The sequence below is a fragment of the Lissotriton vulgaris genome, chromosome 7 (assembly GCF_964263255.1).
Source record: "Lissotriton vulgaris chromosome 7, aLisVul1.2, whole genome shotgun sequence".
Lineage (NCBI taxonomy): Eukaryota > Metazoa > Chordata > Amphibia > Caudata > Salamandridae > Lissotriton > Lissotriton vulgaris.
Genome location: NC_141695.1, coordinates 325,310,204 through 325,328,573, shown reverse-complemented (window position 1 = coordinate 325,328,573; position 18,370 = coordinate 325,310,204). Strand labels below are relative to the sequence as shown.

Sequence of the window (18,370 nt, the reverse complement as noted above, 5' to 3'; positions counted from 1 at the left end):
AGTTGTGGTGAGTGTCAGAAACAGGGGCTCCTGTCTGCATGTGTCTTGTGGGGTGTTTTCAGCATGAGTGTAGCACCTAGTCCTAATCAGGCATTTCTTGTTCCCTCAGCTGTGCCAAGACCCTTCCCAACGTCCCTATCACCAAAGCCACTTCCCTGGTTCCTTTGGCCCCCATCCCTGGATCCATCTCATCCTTGTCGGGTATTACTCCCCGCGGGGGTTTGCGGGGACTAGGGGCGGTGGTTTGTGTCGTCTCTGCGGGATTGCTTCACAAGCCCAGGTGAGTCTTGTGGGGTACCTGACACATGCACCTCACCTATACCGCTTGGGAAAAAGATCTCCGACAAAAAAAGTCCCTCATAGGGTGCCCATCAGGCATTGCAGCGCCAGAGAGAAGGAGAGAGAGGGAGACCTCAGAGTGAGGGAGACCTCAAAGTGAGGTAGAGGGGAGGAGACAGAGGGCAACAGAAGGAAGGAGGGAGAGGGAAGGAGAGAGAGGGAAATAGAGTGAGGGAGAGGGAAATAGTGAGGGAGAGGGAAATAGAGTGAGGGAGAATGAAACAGAAAGAGAGGGAGACAGAGAGGGAGTGAGACAGAGTGAATGAGACAGAGGGAGAGACTGAGAGAGGGAGTGAGAGAGTCAGAATGAGTGAGAGAGGGAGACAGAGAGAGGGAGGGAAAGATATATATATATATATATATATGTCCAAATCCTGGTTACACAGTCCTAGCAGGAAAAACCAGAGTCGAAGCCCAATTTATGTTCGAGTGCTCAAAGATTTATTTTGGCATGAAAAAACAACCCTACGCGTTTCGAGGTACGCCTACCTCTTGCTCACGGAGCAAGAGGTAGGCGTACCTCGAAACGCGTAGGGTTGTTTTTTCATGCCAAAATAAATCTTTGAGCACTCGAACATAAATTGGGCTTCGACTCTGGTTTTTCCTGCTAGGACTGTGTAACCAGGATTTGGACATATCAAGGGTTTGGCGACCCTGTCGAACGCCCGCTGTACAAGCGGCGGGAGAACGCTATCTGTGTACCTTTTATATATATATATATATATATATATATATATATATATATATATATATATATATATATGCTATCACTAGATACCGGTAATCCAGGGCTCTGGCAAAAAAACTGTGTTTTTTAAAAAATTGTAACGAACAACTTCCTGTGAACCTGCCAGGTTCAGAAAGGGTCGGGACACTCCCGGATGCTTAAAGTTCCTTTATTTCAGCAACAACAGTTACAAAAGCCAACGCGTTTCGCCGTAAAGCTTGGTCACGGTAACGTTTGCACTAAAAAATCCCCTTTACATACACCCAGTGATGACAATAGACATAGGACTAGCGAGGTATGCAACCCGATTTTCGCCGCCATCTTGTAGTGGCTGTTGTGTGCAAATGGTACATTTACAAACTCTATTCACGCCCCAGTGGGCTAAATAACAGTTCATAAGCACAAATGTCCGTATTTATACTCCAGATCTTGCCCCAGTGGGCATATGTATTTTTTTAAAGTCTATTATCTATAGTTTTTCTTTAATTAATAACCTTGACAGACGGTTGTACTCAATTCATTTCCATCAAACAAGCTGCATAGTCCTAATACAAAAATAGAAAAAGAAAAAAGTGCTCACATATAATTGCAAAAGATAAAAAAAGTACAGAAATATATGTACAATTTAAAACATTCTATTCACATCAATTTATGTACAAGGAGTCTATTATTCTAAGCCACAGTTTGTATTTATCATAGATGGACTGCCATTTCTTGACTGGAGTTGAGACCTACCGGTATCAGAGTTTCGAAATCTATAATAAATTTAGACTCTAATGTTCTTAGTTGATGTTCTCTGTCACCTCCCCTTAACTGAGGTTTGATTGCATCCAGGACTACAAACGCCAGCAGTTTGTCATTTTGTTTATGACAGCTCTTGAAATGACGAGCTACTGGATACAATTCATTGTTGTTCCTAATTGCTCGTTTGTGTTCCAAAACCCTCAATTTTGCTTTTTTCTTTGTACTACCAATATATAGTTTATTGCACGGGCAGATGAGACAATAAACACACATCTCTGTGTTACAGTCAAAGTTTCCTCTAATCTCAAAATCCCTATCACTATTCGGTACCTTGATTTTAGAACAATTTTTGCTGTATGCGCAAGCCTTACAGCGCATGCAGTAAGAAAACCCCGACATAGCCCTGCTTGATTCCTTGATAGTTTTAACTGAAAGAAAGCCACAAATCCACCGTTTTATCTTATAATGAACTCACAGTGAAGCGAGGAATGGAACCTTATTTGAGGGTCATGTATAATGCTCAGGATCGCTATGTCATGACCCGGTTTAGGCTGAACATGCTCCACCATCTTTTTGCGGTTCCGGCGGGGTTCACTCTTACAGTGGCAGAGAAGGGTACCTGCGGCTGCGACCACAGGTCTCCGCAGGATACCCTTCACTTTGTTTTATTGTGCCCGTTTTAGACTGTACCAAGACGCAAGTTCCTGGTGGGGCTCTTGAAAGACTTAAAGTTTAAACATGCAAAACTTGCCCTGAAGTTCCTACAGGAAGCGGAAGACGCTTATACCCTTTTCTGTACTATAAACTTCATCCGGATGGCACTACGGCTGAGAAACACCAGAGAATCTTGACTCTAACATTACCTGACCCTTTAGATAATTAATTCCTGCTCTCCCAGCTTAACGATTCATGGTGTTAGAAATATTTTAACTTTTATAACTTTTTTTAAAGGAAAAATTATCTTTTTTAACATTTTCTGTGTGTGTATTTTGTATATGTGCTTTTATGGTGTCTTTTTAAGAACCGAATAAAGATTACAAATTGAATTGAACTGTCAGGTTGCGGCTCAACTCATCTTTAAGTGACAGACCTCTTCTGAATGTAATTTGAGGAGTTTCATGGAGGCATTTATCCAATGTGTCATCAGTTTTTAATATATGCCATTGTCTTTTAAGATTTTGCGTACCTGAAAGGCTTGACTGGAATACGTAGTAATGAACCTGATTTTATTGTCATTAATGTCTTCTCTTATTTTGGGATTTAATAACACTGATCTGTCCAACTCGTCTACCTTATTTACTGCTCTCTTGATTGTCTTCTGGGCATATCCTCTCTGTCTAAATCTCTCACACATAATCCTCTTTTCAATTTGACAGTGAAGCGCTCTGACGCCTTCGTGGAAAGTCCGCTCTGTATAAAAACGCATACAATAAAACAAATAACTAGCCGTCATTCCGAACCAGGGTCAACCTCGCTACACCTCGCCCTCTAAATAACTTACTATAGCAGTCCCTCTCGCCTATATACAACCACTAGCCGTTAGGACAAGATAGATCATCACCACATGAAACTAAAATAACTCATTAGAGGGCCCAGGGAGACACAAAAAAACCCATAACCGCACACCAAACTGAGCGCAGCACTAACTCCTGCATCAGCTGAGCTCCAGGGCGACAACAATAACAAGACAAAGACACGTGCAGACTCAATAGCCAATCAGTTATTCGGAATTATGTGCCTCGGACTGGGATTGGCTAAAGCGCCTTCGGATCCCCAATCCAAAATCACCTTTCATAGTAAACCAGTCCTGCACGCCCCCAGACAGGTTCAGTGTTGGGGGTTGGCTGTGTTGCGACCCGGAACTTGTAATTTGGACAAATGAATGAACTATACTGCCAAAGCGGGAATAGTGACCTCAAACGAGGCATCCCGGCGCTAACTAATGACCAACATTTAAAGACCGACAACCGAGATTAGGCTGGATTTACGTGCAGTCCGTGTGAGTAGCGGACAGGTGGTCGCTTTATTTAGGCTCACTGGAGCTAAGCAACAACTGTCAAAGACGCCTTTCTTTCTCAAACGTGTGTAGTACTTTGGCGGGTGAAATTGTCAATTTTAGCGGGAAACTTGAGTATTTATTTTATTTTGAACAAAGTCTATTTTTTTGAATTGTCAGCCGTATATTCGAATCTTATGACAACTAGACCTTGAGGTAGGCGCATGCCACGTTTAACAAACTAGTGTTGGTCTCTGTTGTACTTCGCTTTATTCACGTGCGAGACTAGGATGTTGGAAGAATTGCATTGGAACAGGCCACCCATTTGAAAGTTGGTTACTTGAATTAATTGACAGGCTGCAGGTTACGAGTTCTGATCCTCTCCCTCTATTTTACGTACTTCAGAAGGTCGGTACATTGGGTATAAAAATGGAAATTAGTAGCACCAGTTATAGTAGACGAGGGCTGTATAAAAGACACACTATTTGCATATGTCTGGCGCTGCAGCTCGGAGCCTGTTGCACCCTAGTGTAACAAAGACTGTCAAGTTGAGGGCAAGAACCCCACCGTCGATTATACCACTTATAACTGATCACATGCAGCGCGGGTATTTTTTAGGCCTTTCTTTTAACAATACGCACAGTCGCTAGGTTCTTGTAACCAGCTTCTAGAAACGGACTGCATGCGCCCCTTACCAGTTCTCCATGTCCCTGAACAATCCGTAGAATGTCCGCGAGGGAGTCCTTATCCGTTATGTTGAGGACTATTCCGTGGAGTTCTACAATCCTCAACTATATTGCTTCCGTGTACTTTGTCCCTAGAAGATTTGGTCAAACATTTTGAATACGTGTCAATTGTATTCATCTTTACATCAACACTAAGTAGAGCCGTATCCTTTTCCACACTCAAGGTTTCAGATACTTTTTTTGAAATGGGACTGTTTTATTTTTTCAGCTGCTGGAAGCTGTGAGAGAATAGTTTCTTAAGAAGTAGAATAATTATATTTCTTGAATGAAGTATTTTGTAGAACTCTAAAGTGGAACTATAAAGCATGGATATCCAGTCTGCGCTTTCTTTGTAGCTGGTTATTCATTTAAATGATTATGTATTTTTCATCGTTGAAGACACTCTTCATATCGATAGTAAGAATAGTAGACCACTTCCTTATGTCACTTACCTCAATTTACCAGTAGAGTATGGCGGGAAGAACGTCATGCATGCTCTCTGTTTTGGTCTGTCTTGAATATTTGTTTGACTTTTAGGAATCAAATCACTGCCAGTACAGTACATATTTGGCGGGCTGGCCACGCTGCTTTCCTAAAAATCTACAAAATTATAAATCTATCTTTGAATCAGTAGCAAAAGTTCAGTGCGCGGATTAGAATTCTTGGTTTATGGTCGTGGCCACTGGATTTATTGCGGCAGGGGAGGGCCCGATACATTATGCAGCATGAAAAGGCAAATAATCCCGGTACATTTTGTGAGGGTGTTATTTAATTACATTATGATTTCTACATGTTAACATTGTTTTGAAAAAGGTTTCACCTTATGGCTACCTAAAATATAGCAATAAGCCATAGAAAGGTGTTTGCAAAGCACCTTCTACCGAGTGGCAACGTGTTTTTTCCCCAACATAATTTTATTGGGTCTTCAAAACATCTTCATCTACCTATAATGAATATTCTTTATTATACAGTTAATAAAAACGTAATGTACAAACAGAACTATGCATGTTATTTTAAAATATATAAAAACATGATCAGGTTCTTAGTGCTGGGTGTTTATGCAGTGCAGTTAAAATAGTATTGACAAACTTCCCAACTCTTGCTAATGCCTGGGCTGAATTGTTGCTAAAACACAAAGTCGATGCTTCGCTGCAGTGTCTTAGTGATTGTTCCCGGAAGACGGGGATCAGTAGGCGACGTCGATCGGGGGCAAAGAATTGGCAACAGCAAAGCAGGTGGAGCCAGGACTCATGTTTATAGTTACAAAACCTGCAAGTGAGCTGCTCATTCCACCGGGCCCACTGGGGGTTAAAGTCAAAGATCGGTAGGGCTAGCAGCCTCATGAGTAGTATTTTGTTACGAGTCTGGGGGTTGAGGGAGTAGTTGAAGTATGTTTGAGGTTTTCCCTTGATATATGATTCGTTCAAGGCAGTAAAAAGTTCGGTTTTAGATAGCCCGGCAACGTCAGTCTGAAATGAGACTGAGATGATTTGTTTTGTTATTGTTTTTTTCGATGTTAGCAGAGGAATGGTTGGGTTAATGAGAGAGGTTGGTTCAATCTTTAGTGTAGAGATAGCAAGATGCAGCTGTTTGTGCCAAGGGGAATGTTCGTCTTTAAACACAGCTTGTAGTTGTTCTTTCAAGGATTGTCCTGGTGCTCGTAAGGTGTGTATATAGTATTTGATTAGGTCGCCCAGGCAATGGAGGTTTGCATTTGTCAGGCCCAGCTAGAGTCTCATCCTCGACCTCCTCACGTGCTGCGGGACGGAGAAGATTTTCTTATAAGCTTTTATTTGTAGGTTTCCCAGAAATACGTCCATTTTCCCGGGAAAGGCCAAGTGGCCATAGGTCACTGCGGGTAATAGTTTGGCCCGCAGCACCCTTAGGATTGGTTCGGCTGAGGGACTGTGCAGGTGACGATTCAGGCGCCTAAGGCTATGAATGATCCTCATGCCCTTGGACCTTAAGTGTCCGAGGTGTACTGCTTGATTTGCCCTGGCGTTGAACCAAACTCCTAGGTAGTTGTAGCTGGTGCAAGTCGTTATTTGTGATCCCCCTGCTCTCCAAGTGAGATTTTTCTTTTTGTAGCTCCCAAAGATCAAAATTTTGGTTTTTGATTCATTCATCACAAGATGGTTCTTTGTGTTATATTTATTGAGAGCGGTGAGCGATCTTTGCAATCCTGTTTTCGTATGGTCCATGATGATGATGTCGTCGGCGTATTGCATTGTCTGTAGGTGCAGCCCGCCCAGTTTAGGGGCAGCCAGGGCTGCGTCAGCCAGTTCCTTTGGTAGATCCGCGGTGTAAAGGTTGAATAATAGCGGAGCAAGTACACAGCCTTGTTTTAGGCCGTTTTCAGTTGCAATTTTTTTAGATAATGTTTGTGCGCTGGTTTTAACTCTAACCCAGGTGTTATGGTGCAGGGATATCAAGGCTGAGAGAAGAGGAGATGGTATTCCCCAGGAGTTTAGTTTGTTCCACAACGTCCCTCGGTTGACCCGATCGAAGGCTGCGCTGTAGTCCACGAAGCAGCAGAATTGAGGTAGTTGGCGAGCCAGGGTAGCTTTCCGCGACAAGTAGGACAGTGCCATTATGTTGTCCGTCGTGGAGCAACCTGCTCTAAAGCCTGACTGGGAGTGAGGAAGGATGTTATTTTCGCTGGCCCAGTTTTCTAATTCCGCCAGTAAGATCCGGGCGTATGCTTTGGCTTCGATGTCTAGCAAGGCTATCAGTCTATAGTTGGCCGGATTTGAGAAGTTGCCCTTTTTGTGAATTGGATGTATAATTGAGCCCTGCCAAGAAGGTGGAATTTTAGCTGTGAGAAAAGCGTGTGCGAAAAGGGGTGAGAGGAGTATAATGAATACATTTGCCCTCTGGTATAGTCAGCCAAAGTCCTCTGTAACTAAAGTCCTATTGCCCCCTTGAATTGCTATAGAGTTAAAGTAGTTGTGTCACTGGATGCCGCTAGGTCTCTTTAGAGTGGTTCCCAATCTGTGCACCGCGTCACCCCAGTGCGCTGTCAAAACTAGTGCAGGGCGCCGTGAAGAGATGCGCACAAATCACACAGTTTGGGAACCACTGGCAGGTGAACATTCCTAAGATGTTGGATATCTCTAGCACTGAAAGAGTTACAGCTGTTGCTGTCACTGGGCACACACATGAACAATTCAGCAGTGTCGAATCCTAGCCTCCGAAAAAGCTGCTACTTTGAATCTGTTAAACAGGTTTTTTTCTGCCTGGGTCCGGAAATTACTCCTATGCAGCCTTGCCATGGACACAAGGAATCCTAAAGTTGCAAATGCCATTTTATTTATTTATTTATTTATTTATTGCATTTGTATGGCGTGACAGCTACCCTGAGGGTTTCCCGGCGCCCTGGATCTGTATTACTGGCAGGGAAGCAGGGGACAATTATTGATCAAACAGCCATGATTTCACTCCCTTGCAAACGCGTAGATAACAGGGTTCTAGCCGTAGTTGAAGGGGGAGTGAATTCCACAGTTCCGGTGCCATATAGGCAAAAGAACGACCTAGTCGAGCCTTTTTTTTTTTTTATAGTCCTGGGAACGATGAATTTCGCCTGATTCATTGAGCGTAAGTTACGCGAGGGTAGGTATTTCTGTACCATTTTACATAGGTACTCAGGGGCTGCTCCTGAGCTGAACTTATACATATAGCACAGTGCTTTGAACTTTACTCTACTGGCCACTCTCAGCCAATGTAGTTTTTTAAGATGTTCTGTCATACTCATGCGTCCTGGGAGATTAAGGAGCATTCTGGCCGCAGAGTTCTGGACTACTTGAACTATTTTCTCACAAGCGGCTATCTCCACTTTCACTTTTGATTATCTTTATTTGTAGCAGTGCACAGTGAAAGAGGATAAATTCAGTAAAATATGAGGATGGTGTACGCAGACTGGTAGAAACTTAAAACAGAGTAATGTCTTCTAGCATTTCGAATTTCAGGTGTGCTGCAGAAAGCAGTTTTTATTAATATGTCTTATTAATGAGGCATGATCTACTGAGGGTGTGTAACTGTTAAAGAGACATAAAATACTGACTTGCCATATTTTGTTGTGTAAATGTGCGCTCTACACTCCCTTCTATCCAAGATGTACCCCATAATTTTTAGGTTTCGCCTGGCCGAAGGCTGCACACTGCGCAGCTTTTCGGCGCAGGCAAAATCTTATGTTAGAACAGAGTGGGCTTGGGATTACGCCCTCTGTTCCATTGGCTAGCTCCATATATGGAGGCTAGCCATTGGAACAGAGATCTGTCCGTCATGGCCGGACCAGATTCGTGGGCGTTCCCGCGATTTCTTCCCTCCGCAACGTCATCGCGGCCGAGGGCGGGGTTTATTTTTTTTGGGCGTTCAGGTTTGTGTTCGTCATTCCGCGGCTGCCCGCGCCCGAGGAAGTCCAGGTGAGTGCCTTCCTTACCCCCTCCCGCTGTCCGTTCCTTTCCCGCCCCCCCTCCCGCTGTCCGTTCCTTTCCCGCCCCCCCTCCCGCTGTCCGTTCCTTTCCCGCCCCCCCCCCGCTGTCCGTTCCTCCCCCCCCCCGCGCCCCCGCCCCTTCCGCTGTCCGTGTTCTCGTAGATGCTTGTTAGGTTTTGGAACCCTTGAAAGCAGTTGCAAAGGAATCCTATGAGTAAAAGGGGATGTCCTACGATGCGGTAACAAACATTTTTATACTTATGTAGCATTGTAAAATAAATAGTAAAAAAATATAACTTCCATCCAGACACCAAGATTTCCCCCTTCCCTGTTAACAGTTATATTTTAAATTATATGATATAGAAACATATATATAACTATTCGACTAAACTATATCACAGGGTCAGATATTTGCACTGATGTAAAGCAAAATTTTCCGATCTAATGAAATATGCCTACACTGCTCTCCGTTACAAGATCGCCTCTTCATTATTGAGCAACTTGATCATGTATGCACCTGAAGTTGTATTTTGGAGTCCGAATACTTCGCTGCTACAGCTGCGTTAAATGAGTAATCGCATCGGGCTGACGGTACTTCGTGCACATTAAAGTGCAAAAACTATTCATTGTACGAATTTTGCATAGAAAGCTTGATTTGAACCGATTTTTAAGAAAGTAACACGTGTGAATTTATTTTAGGTGCAGCACTATTGTATCGCTGACCACAAAGGTGTCCTTCTGTGAAGTAACTGGTGCTCATGTAAGGCGCTCCAATACATAATGCAGATATGTTCGGCCAGTTTTCTATAGTTTATATGCACACATCTTTTGAATTGAGGTACCTTAACATTAAGGAGCCCACAGTATTATGGTACTGAAAAACGATGCTCCAGTGTGGTGGTGTTGATTCCCCCACCCACAGTATCTCTTCACTCCTGCACTCTCACCCAAGATCTGCGTCCTGTGCAGCGCTGAGCACATTCATTGTCAGGATCTGCAGGCATGTGTCACGCTCGACATGTCCTGAATCATGCTCTATAAAGCTGTGTACCACCTCAGCCATTGTCTGCAGGCCCTATGCTATGCTGTGCCACGCGCAAGACGTCCTTAAGCAGGCTCTGCATCCCTGTGCCAACTGTGCACCCCTAAGCTATGGTCTGTAGGTCCAGTGCCAAGCTCAGCACATTATAAACTAACCTCTGCATCCCTGTGCCAGCTGTGTACCGCCTAAGCCTTGGTCTGCAGACCCTGTGTCATGCTGTGCATCCCTGTGCCAGCTGTGCTCGCCTAAGCCATGGTCTACAAGTACTGTGCCATGCTCTGCACACTGTACCATGCTCAACACATCCTAAACTAGCCTCTGCATCCCTGTGCCACCTGTGTACCGCCTAATCCTTGGTCTGCAGGCCCAATGTCATGCTATGGATCCCTGTGCCAGCTGTGCTTGCGTAAGCCATGTTCTACAAGCACTGTGCTACGCTCATCACATTCTAAACTAGCCTCTGCATCCCTATGCCAGCTGTGTAACGCCTAAGCCTTGGTCTGCAGGCCCTGTGTTATGCTGTGCATCCCTTTGCGCGCCTAAGCCATGGTCTACAAGCACTGTGCCATGCTCTGCATGCTGCGCTATGCTAAGCACATCTGAAACTAACCTCTGCATCCCTGTGCCAGCTGTGTACCGCCTAAGCCTTGGTCTGCAGGACCTGTGTCATGATGTGCACTCCTGTGCTAGCCTAAGCCATGGTCTACAAGCGCTGTGCCACGCTCAGCACATCCTAAACTAATCTCAGCATCCCTGTGCCAGCTGTGTACCGCCTAAGCCCTGTATCATGCTGTACATCTCTTTGCAAGCTGTGCACGCCTAAGCCATGGTCTACAAGCACTGTGCGATGCTCTACATGCTATGTAAGATCACATAATTTAAGCGGGAAGCCAAAATTTGTACAGGTTTTCTGGTATTATTTTATCCTAATCTCCCAGTAAATGGATATCTTTTTGTCTTTGGTGCTTTGTTTTTACCTCTTGTTGCATTTTTCTGCAGCTGTTGAAACATTTTACATGATGACCAGTTAATTACACAATGTCACATATATTGTTTATAATATGGATGGATTTAGTGATTTGCCCAGATTCACAGGATGTTCCGATGCCTAAGCTCAAATCTGGTTCCCCAGTTTCACACCCTGCAGCTCTTACTGTAACGCCACATCCTTCGTTGAAAGAGAAAGGCAGCCAGAAGCCATATGAAAGCTTGGCTCATTATGGACTCGACGTTCCAACAGAATCTCGAGCTGAGCCAGAACTTGGTTTCAGGCTTGAACCTGGCTCAAGATTTCAGTGGCTCACCTACCTCTATTGAAGAGTTGTGACTTCAGCTCTTTACTAAATTGAAGAAGTATACTGCCTCGTGACTGATATAGGGACACTGCCTCGTGACTGATATAGGAACACTGTTCTATATCCTATGTATGTATGTAGGTGGAGAAGCTCTAATGTCTGTTTTTCTTTAGTGCACTGTTTCTTCTTGAATCTGATGGTGTCTGGGTTGAGGGTGTGTCAAGACCCATTGGAGACGGTTATATTTTCAGCCAGATATGCGGGGTCTGGGCACAGTAGCTTTGTAGGTAATTAGGTTAACCTTGAGTGAGGTGCAGCTCAGCAAATGGAGTTAATTCATGGTGCAGGTGATGTGGTCGTGTTTATTTTACTTAAGCATTTTTTTAGGGACATCCAAGACCGATGGGTATTAGGGTGCTTTACGCTAAAACTCAGAGAAATAAAGGTGTATTTAGGATGAGTTGCACAGTTTGGTGCAGGAACACAGTTGCCAGTTGAAACCCCTTACAAAAACCAAATCGTGCATAAAAAAGGATGATGCGATAGAATGTTGTGAAGACAATATTTTGGTTATTGGAAGGCTCCTGGGAATTGGACTCATAAATTGTTTAAACTTTCAAGTCTTACGTTGTTTCTTGATTGTCAAGAATGGAATAGGTTTCGTGAGGGTGGTGAACTGGGTTCTATGCTGATTCAACTGCTCCTGGGAATGACTGCTTGGTGGCTATGGTTGTCTTTTAATGTTTGAACTTCTAATAGTAAGAAGTGTTTACCTTTCAGTCCTCTGGAACCTCCATAGATTGTGAGCAAGTTAACAAGGGAGGGAATGTTTTGTAATGTCTTGTGAAGATAACATTTAATTAGAATTGTATTCTAGCTAGGTTAGGTAGCCAATGATAGTCATGGAGATGAGATTAGGCTTAATGTGTTATTACTTTTTCGCTCTATCAGCCCGGAATCCAAGTGTAAGTAAGAATGTTCCAGGTTAGGTGAGAAATAGAAATGCCAGCTAAAATTGCACTTCCAAAATCTAGTTAGACCATGATAAAGGCATAACCCAATGTTTTGTGCGAAATATTTTTTGGGGGGGGGGGGGTGATTTTTTATTTTTAGGCAGTGGAAGTGTAAATGTGCATTGTCCATTTGGTTGTTAATTTGTGGTGTGAATGTAAGCACTGAGTCAGTTTATTCTGGCCCTTGATAAATCATGCCGCAATACTTAAAAGTCCCTAAGAATGAGACAATAGGAGTCTGGAAGGCCATAGTGCATGTTGTTGCAACCATCCAGATGCAAGCAGCTTCAAGGTCACTCTGGAAGGAACTGATTTACTTTCTGTAGTAGAGAGTGCTGGTACAGAGCCCATTGGTTTTCGTGGCCGTGAGTTCCTAGAAATGAATGGAGGTGTCAATGGTGAATGGGTGTGACTTAGCTTTGGGGTTTGAATACATCCAGGTTCATGTTGTGGAGCCAGGTTTGAAATAGTTGTCTTGCTGTAGGCGAATAAGGAACATTTTGGTTTTGATGGGTTGTAAGTTTCAGCTCAACGTCGGGCACCCAGGTGTTGATGAGATTCAGGTAGTGTTTGAGGTGTTGGGAGCAGAGGATACTGTGCATTTGTTTGTTGGCATATTGATGGATGGTGATGTTGTTGGTGAGTGTTAGTTCCAGGGGTTTTCGTGTAGCGAATGAAGATGAGTGAGTTAAGATGGTTCTTTGGTGGACTTTGCAAGAGCTTCTGGGTTCTGGAGAAGCCCATGTGAGCAAACTGGTCTCAGTTTGAAATTTAGGATAACAAGTAGAGGACATAACCAGTGTATCCTATTCAAGGGCTCAAGGTTGGATGGTTCATAGTGTCTGATTTGATCGAAGACTTAGACTTCAAAGTGAGTGACAGTTGCTGAGTATCTATGTAAGCGGAGAGGGTGTAGTATATTTTTTCCTAGCACAAAAAAAGAAAATGCACTGTGCTTATGCTTAGGAATATATCGAAATTAGTACAAATGAATTACTTAAAAAAAATAATCAGAAGTGTGGTAAAAGCAAACATTGAATACGATCAACACACATCCGTCACTACACTACGTGGTGACATTTGCACACTATCGTTTGCATGCAGTAAAAACGTATTTCAGTGCAAATGTAATGGTCATTTCAATTGAAAATGTGTTGTTTGTAATGGCAGTGTGCTACCATACCATGCATACTTAACACTATGCCACTCCTCTCCACGCCCTTCCACTCTAGTCCACGGCACTCCAATTCTCTGACATGCCACTCCATGCCCACTCCACGACCAGCCACGCCACTCACTTCGCAACATGCCACTCCCACTCTACGTCCTCCACCCACTCCACTGTATCCCAATCTACTTTCCCCTACTTCGGTACAGTCTACTCCACTCCAGTCTACCCTACTCCACTTAACCTTCCTCACTCCATTCTTTCCCACTCCACCCTACCCCTCTACAATCTTTCCACCGTTACCCTATACAATCTACTCCACTCAATCTAACTCGGTTAACCATACCGTACTCTAATCTACCTCACTCCACCCCATTCTACCGCACTTCACTCAAATCTACCCTATTCTGCTCCACTCTACCCCATTCCAATCTACCCGACTCCACTCCAATATACCCAGTACAGTCTCCCCACCCGTTCACAATCTCCTCAACTCCAATTTACCAGTCCATTAAAATCTACCCTACTTCACCCTAGTCTACCTCTCCATCCTACTCCAATCTACCCCACCCAAATCTACTTTATCTATTTCACTCCATTCTACCCCCTATACCCCACTCCACCCTACACCACTCTACTCCAATCCACTCCACCCTACACGACTCAACCCCACACCACTCAACCCCACCCCAATCCACTCCACACCAATCTACCCCACCCAATCCACTCTACCCCACCCCAACCCACTCCCCTATACCACGCTACCCCACCCCAATCCACTCTATCCTAATCCACTCATTTCCACTGCACCCCACCCCACTCTACCCTACACCACTCTACCCCAATCCAATATAACCTACCCCACCCTAATTCACTCCATCCCATTCTCCTCTACCTCACGGCTCTCAACTCTTTTCCAATCCACTGCACTCCACTACTTCCCAATCTACCCCAATATATCCCACTCCACTCTACACTGATCTAGCTCACTCAAAGCCAATCTACCCCACTGTAGCCCAGTTCAATCTACCTCACTCCTCCACTCCAATTTACACATGTTTACTCCACTCGAATATACCCTAATCCACTCCAGTGTACTTCACTCTACCCCCACACCACTACAATCTACACAACTCAAATCTACCCCCACAATTCCATCCTACTATAATCCACCCAATGTAGCCCACTGCACTCTAATCTTACTCTAATCTACCAAACTCCACCCCAGTATTCCCCAATCTACATCACTCTACTCCACCCACTATACCCCACTCCACCCCAATTCAACCTACCCTGCTCCAATCTACCCCCAATCCATCTCAATCCACTCTACCCAATTCAAATCTATCCCAACCAGCTAACTTAGCCATGCTGAGCAGCAGCCACACTGGTGTACATAATGGCTAAAACGCTTTGTCAAAACCAAAAGCTCTCTTAGGCGAGTCACTTATAAAATGTTCTAAGGACTAAGGAGCTGATTACGAGTTTGGCGGTCAGACGCCTTTTGCGGCCGTCAGGAGAATGCACTAAGCTGATGGCATCCCAACCACTGCATTACGAGTAAACCTCCGGGCCAGCGTGGTCTTTAGGCAGTAACATGCTTCAGCTCACAGAGTGAAACTTAAGGCAATGCAGCACTGCAGCGCTGCACTGTCATTCGCTCACTGTTGCCAGGCACCATGTCGTTCATGGCACACAGTGTGCTCACGACAGTGCAAGCATTGGGGGAACAACATGGGCCCCCAGCCACAATGCCCAATGGGAAAGCGCACCCAGGGGCCCTCTTTGGGGTCCCTTCCCTGCATTTTCACCTGTCCACGGAAATCCTAATTGGCATGGCGGTGCCTGTATCGGCACTGCCTCCAATTCTCCCCTCCCTCCCTCTTACGGAATCCAGGATCCTGGTGGTGGTCTTGAGGCGGACTGCCCGCCATGTTCAGAATTGGGCGGTCGGTCTGGCTACTTGAGTTAAAAAAAAACAAGCATTTACAATGCAACGGTTTCGCCTTTGGAAAAGTTTGAGCTATTGGCATTGTAAATGACAAAATTTGTATTTGTGTTGGTTTTGAAAACAGATAAATAAATGGCATTGTCATTTACATTGCCAATAGCTCTAACTTTTCCAAAGGCGAAACCGTTGCATTGTAAATGCTTGTTACTGTTGGATGCTCTAGATTTTTTACCTCTGTCAGTGATTGGCACCTACTGAACAGGCCTTAGCCCCTGTATGCTCATTTTAAAGTACCATTCACTTCTGATACAATGTAACACTGGCCTATATTAATAAACAGGACACCATAAATTGGCTGCATATGCCACTACTATTGGCTTTTTATGGAGGGGGAGTGTGTATTTTTATTTTTCTTGCATTGCCTAACATTGTTTAAAACTTTATTTTTGTCAACCGTGACTTATTAGCACATGGCTTGGTGCTAACAAAGCAGCTGGGTCCATACAAAGTCCCAAATATACTATTTATGATCTATATATTATATTTTGATTAGCAGCAGCATATGCACACACATTTATATTCAATCCTTGTCTAAATGCCACAGGTAAGTCTAGGATCTTCAGATTTGTCCTTTTGTGCTTTATGGAGTGGTGTTCCTCTACTCATGCCATTGACGGAGTACAAATACTAGGTGTGTGCACAAGTTAGGTCCCTGTGATAATTTTGGGCAATTTCTTGTGGTAAATAAAGTTGGAGGTACCACTCTACTATGGCTGTCGCTATCTGCCATATATGCAGATTGGATGGACGCTTTTATCTACATGATGCAGCTGATTCTGCCACTGTGGGTTTGACCTCTGGGTGTCTCAAACATACTGTTTCACTGAGTGTGCATGGACTTGAGCCCCGCAGCCACTCGGACAGGGCCAGTGCTCGCTGGCTTAGGGGCTCAGGATGAAGTTTGATGAGTGGATCGAGACCCCAATAGTGGATAATGTGCAGTTGCACCAGCCCTTCCACCCACCTGTAGAAGAAACCCTGTGCTTGACTGGCCACCACCTCATCATATCCTCGGCCAAGACCGAGGAGCTGTGTGTTATATTCTTATCCATACATATTTCCCTTTTAATTCATAATTCCATTTTTGTACATATTTCCCTTTTAAATAGAATGCCTATTATTATCTGCTCATGCACACTGTCTGTTGGATTCCATTTAGAATTGTTATAAACTGAAATGAGTTAACTGAGACTGACAACTTGGAGAGTGGAAGTACTGTGCTGCAGTTTAATAAATCTTGGATTTTATCTTGGATTACTTGGATCTTCTATTTATTTCTTACAAAATTGGCGACGAGGGTGGGATGTACCTACTACTTATACAGCAGCAGCACAGGCGTGGTACACCTGATTTTGAAGAATTTTGGGATATTATACTATTTTAAAATTTTTTATTGGTTTTAAAAGGATTTACTTTCCAGAGGCTTATGGATCTTGGAGTGTGACCTTTAACACACACTTGCTCAAGAATTGGAAGTTTTTAAACTCTACTTTCCTTGGCATTATGTGTTACTTCCACTGATTCTGCAATATCGTTATTTTTTGGGACTGCATGGTGGAAGACGCTGGACTTCACTGAAACTACGATCGCTGTGAGTCTTTGCTGCAAAATTTCACGATTTTTTGACAAAATAACCTTTGTTTCGGTTGTGTTTACCTTTGAAAGTGACACGCGAACAAAACCGTGCAGCTGAAGTTTCCATGCGCCGCCGTGTTGGAGCGAGCTGTAACCATGGATACAGATGCCAAGTATGGAAGTCACACGCATTAAACGCAACGCATGACGTAATGCGTAACGCGTAAGCAGCGGCCATATTTGTTTACTTCTGAAATCGTACTAATGCGCGCTCTTTTGAAGCCTCTGGTGTTACGTTTTTAATAAAATAAGAGTTTCTACGCAACGGGACTGTAATTGAAGGTATTTATAACCTCAAAGATTTAAAGACTTTTATCAACATATGTTCGTGCTTATTCCACAACAACTACGTTTGGAAATTCTTACCAAAATATAGGCAAGACTTACAACACGCTTGGAATTTAGTGCCTATTTCTTCAATCTCACGTGGAATATCGCTGATGTACACAGCTTGTGTACTCATGAACTAGTATCAGATTTACTTATAGTATTTTGGTGTATGGTTTAATTTTATTTTGCTTCATTTTCTTTTCATTTCTGTTGTTCATTGTTGGGCTAATTGTGTTTACTGGTTAACAATGCAGTTTGATCCTCCTTCAAAATTTCTGCAAAGTAAAGGTGACCCTCCCATTCCATGGAACAGATGGAAGGAGGAGTTTTTGACTTATTTAAAAGCTATTGATGGGGAAAGGATGGGAAATGAAAGGAAGAAAAATCTTTTTCTCCATTGTCTGGGTTCCGATGGGCAAGCCATTTTTAGAAATTTACCACCTGTTCCTGGTGACGCTGGTGTCTGATGAAGCTATGCTTTGTGTGGAAACGCGTTTTAAACCTACAACTAGCATAGCTTTAAATCGTTACAAGTTCTATACCAGAGCCCAAAAAGAAAATGAGTCGTTTGATGACTTTTTAACAGGTCTGAGAGCTTTAGTTGTACCATGTAATTTTGGTAATATGACAGATGAGATGCTTAGGGATCAGATAATTGTGAATGTTAAGTGCAAGAAAACACAACAACAGTTGTGGATTGTAGGCAATCCAACCTTGTTGGAATGTATTTCTACTGCTAAAGCTTTTGAACAGTCTAACAAATGGATGAAAACCATCGAAGAAACTAGTAATAAAAATAGTAAGAATGACAAATTAACTGAAGAAGTATGTGCAATGAACAATGTTGCAAGAGGTCCCCAAAATTATAAGTATGGACGTAACCGCATTGTGTGTTATAGGTGTGGGAGTTACA

At 43.6% G+C, this 18,370-nt stretch overlaps 1 protein-coding gene across 1 annotated transcript in view; it reads left to right on the top strand.

Moving 5' to 3' along the window:
• Positions 1 to 3,691: 3,691 nt before the first annotated feature.
• POLD1 (DNA polymerase delta 1, catalytic subunit) overlaps positions 3,692 to 18,370 on the top strand; it is a 357,307-nt gene continuing 342,628 nt past the window's right edge. The window contains exon 1 of the mRNA XM_086929347.1: positions 3,692 to 3,809. The gene's annotated coding sequence lies outside the window, so the exon portion shown is untranslated. The remainder of the gene's footprint in view (positions 3,810 to 18,370) is intronic.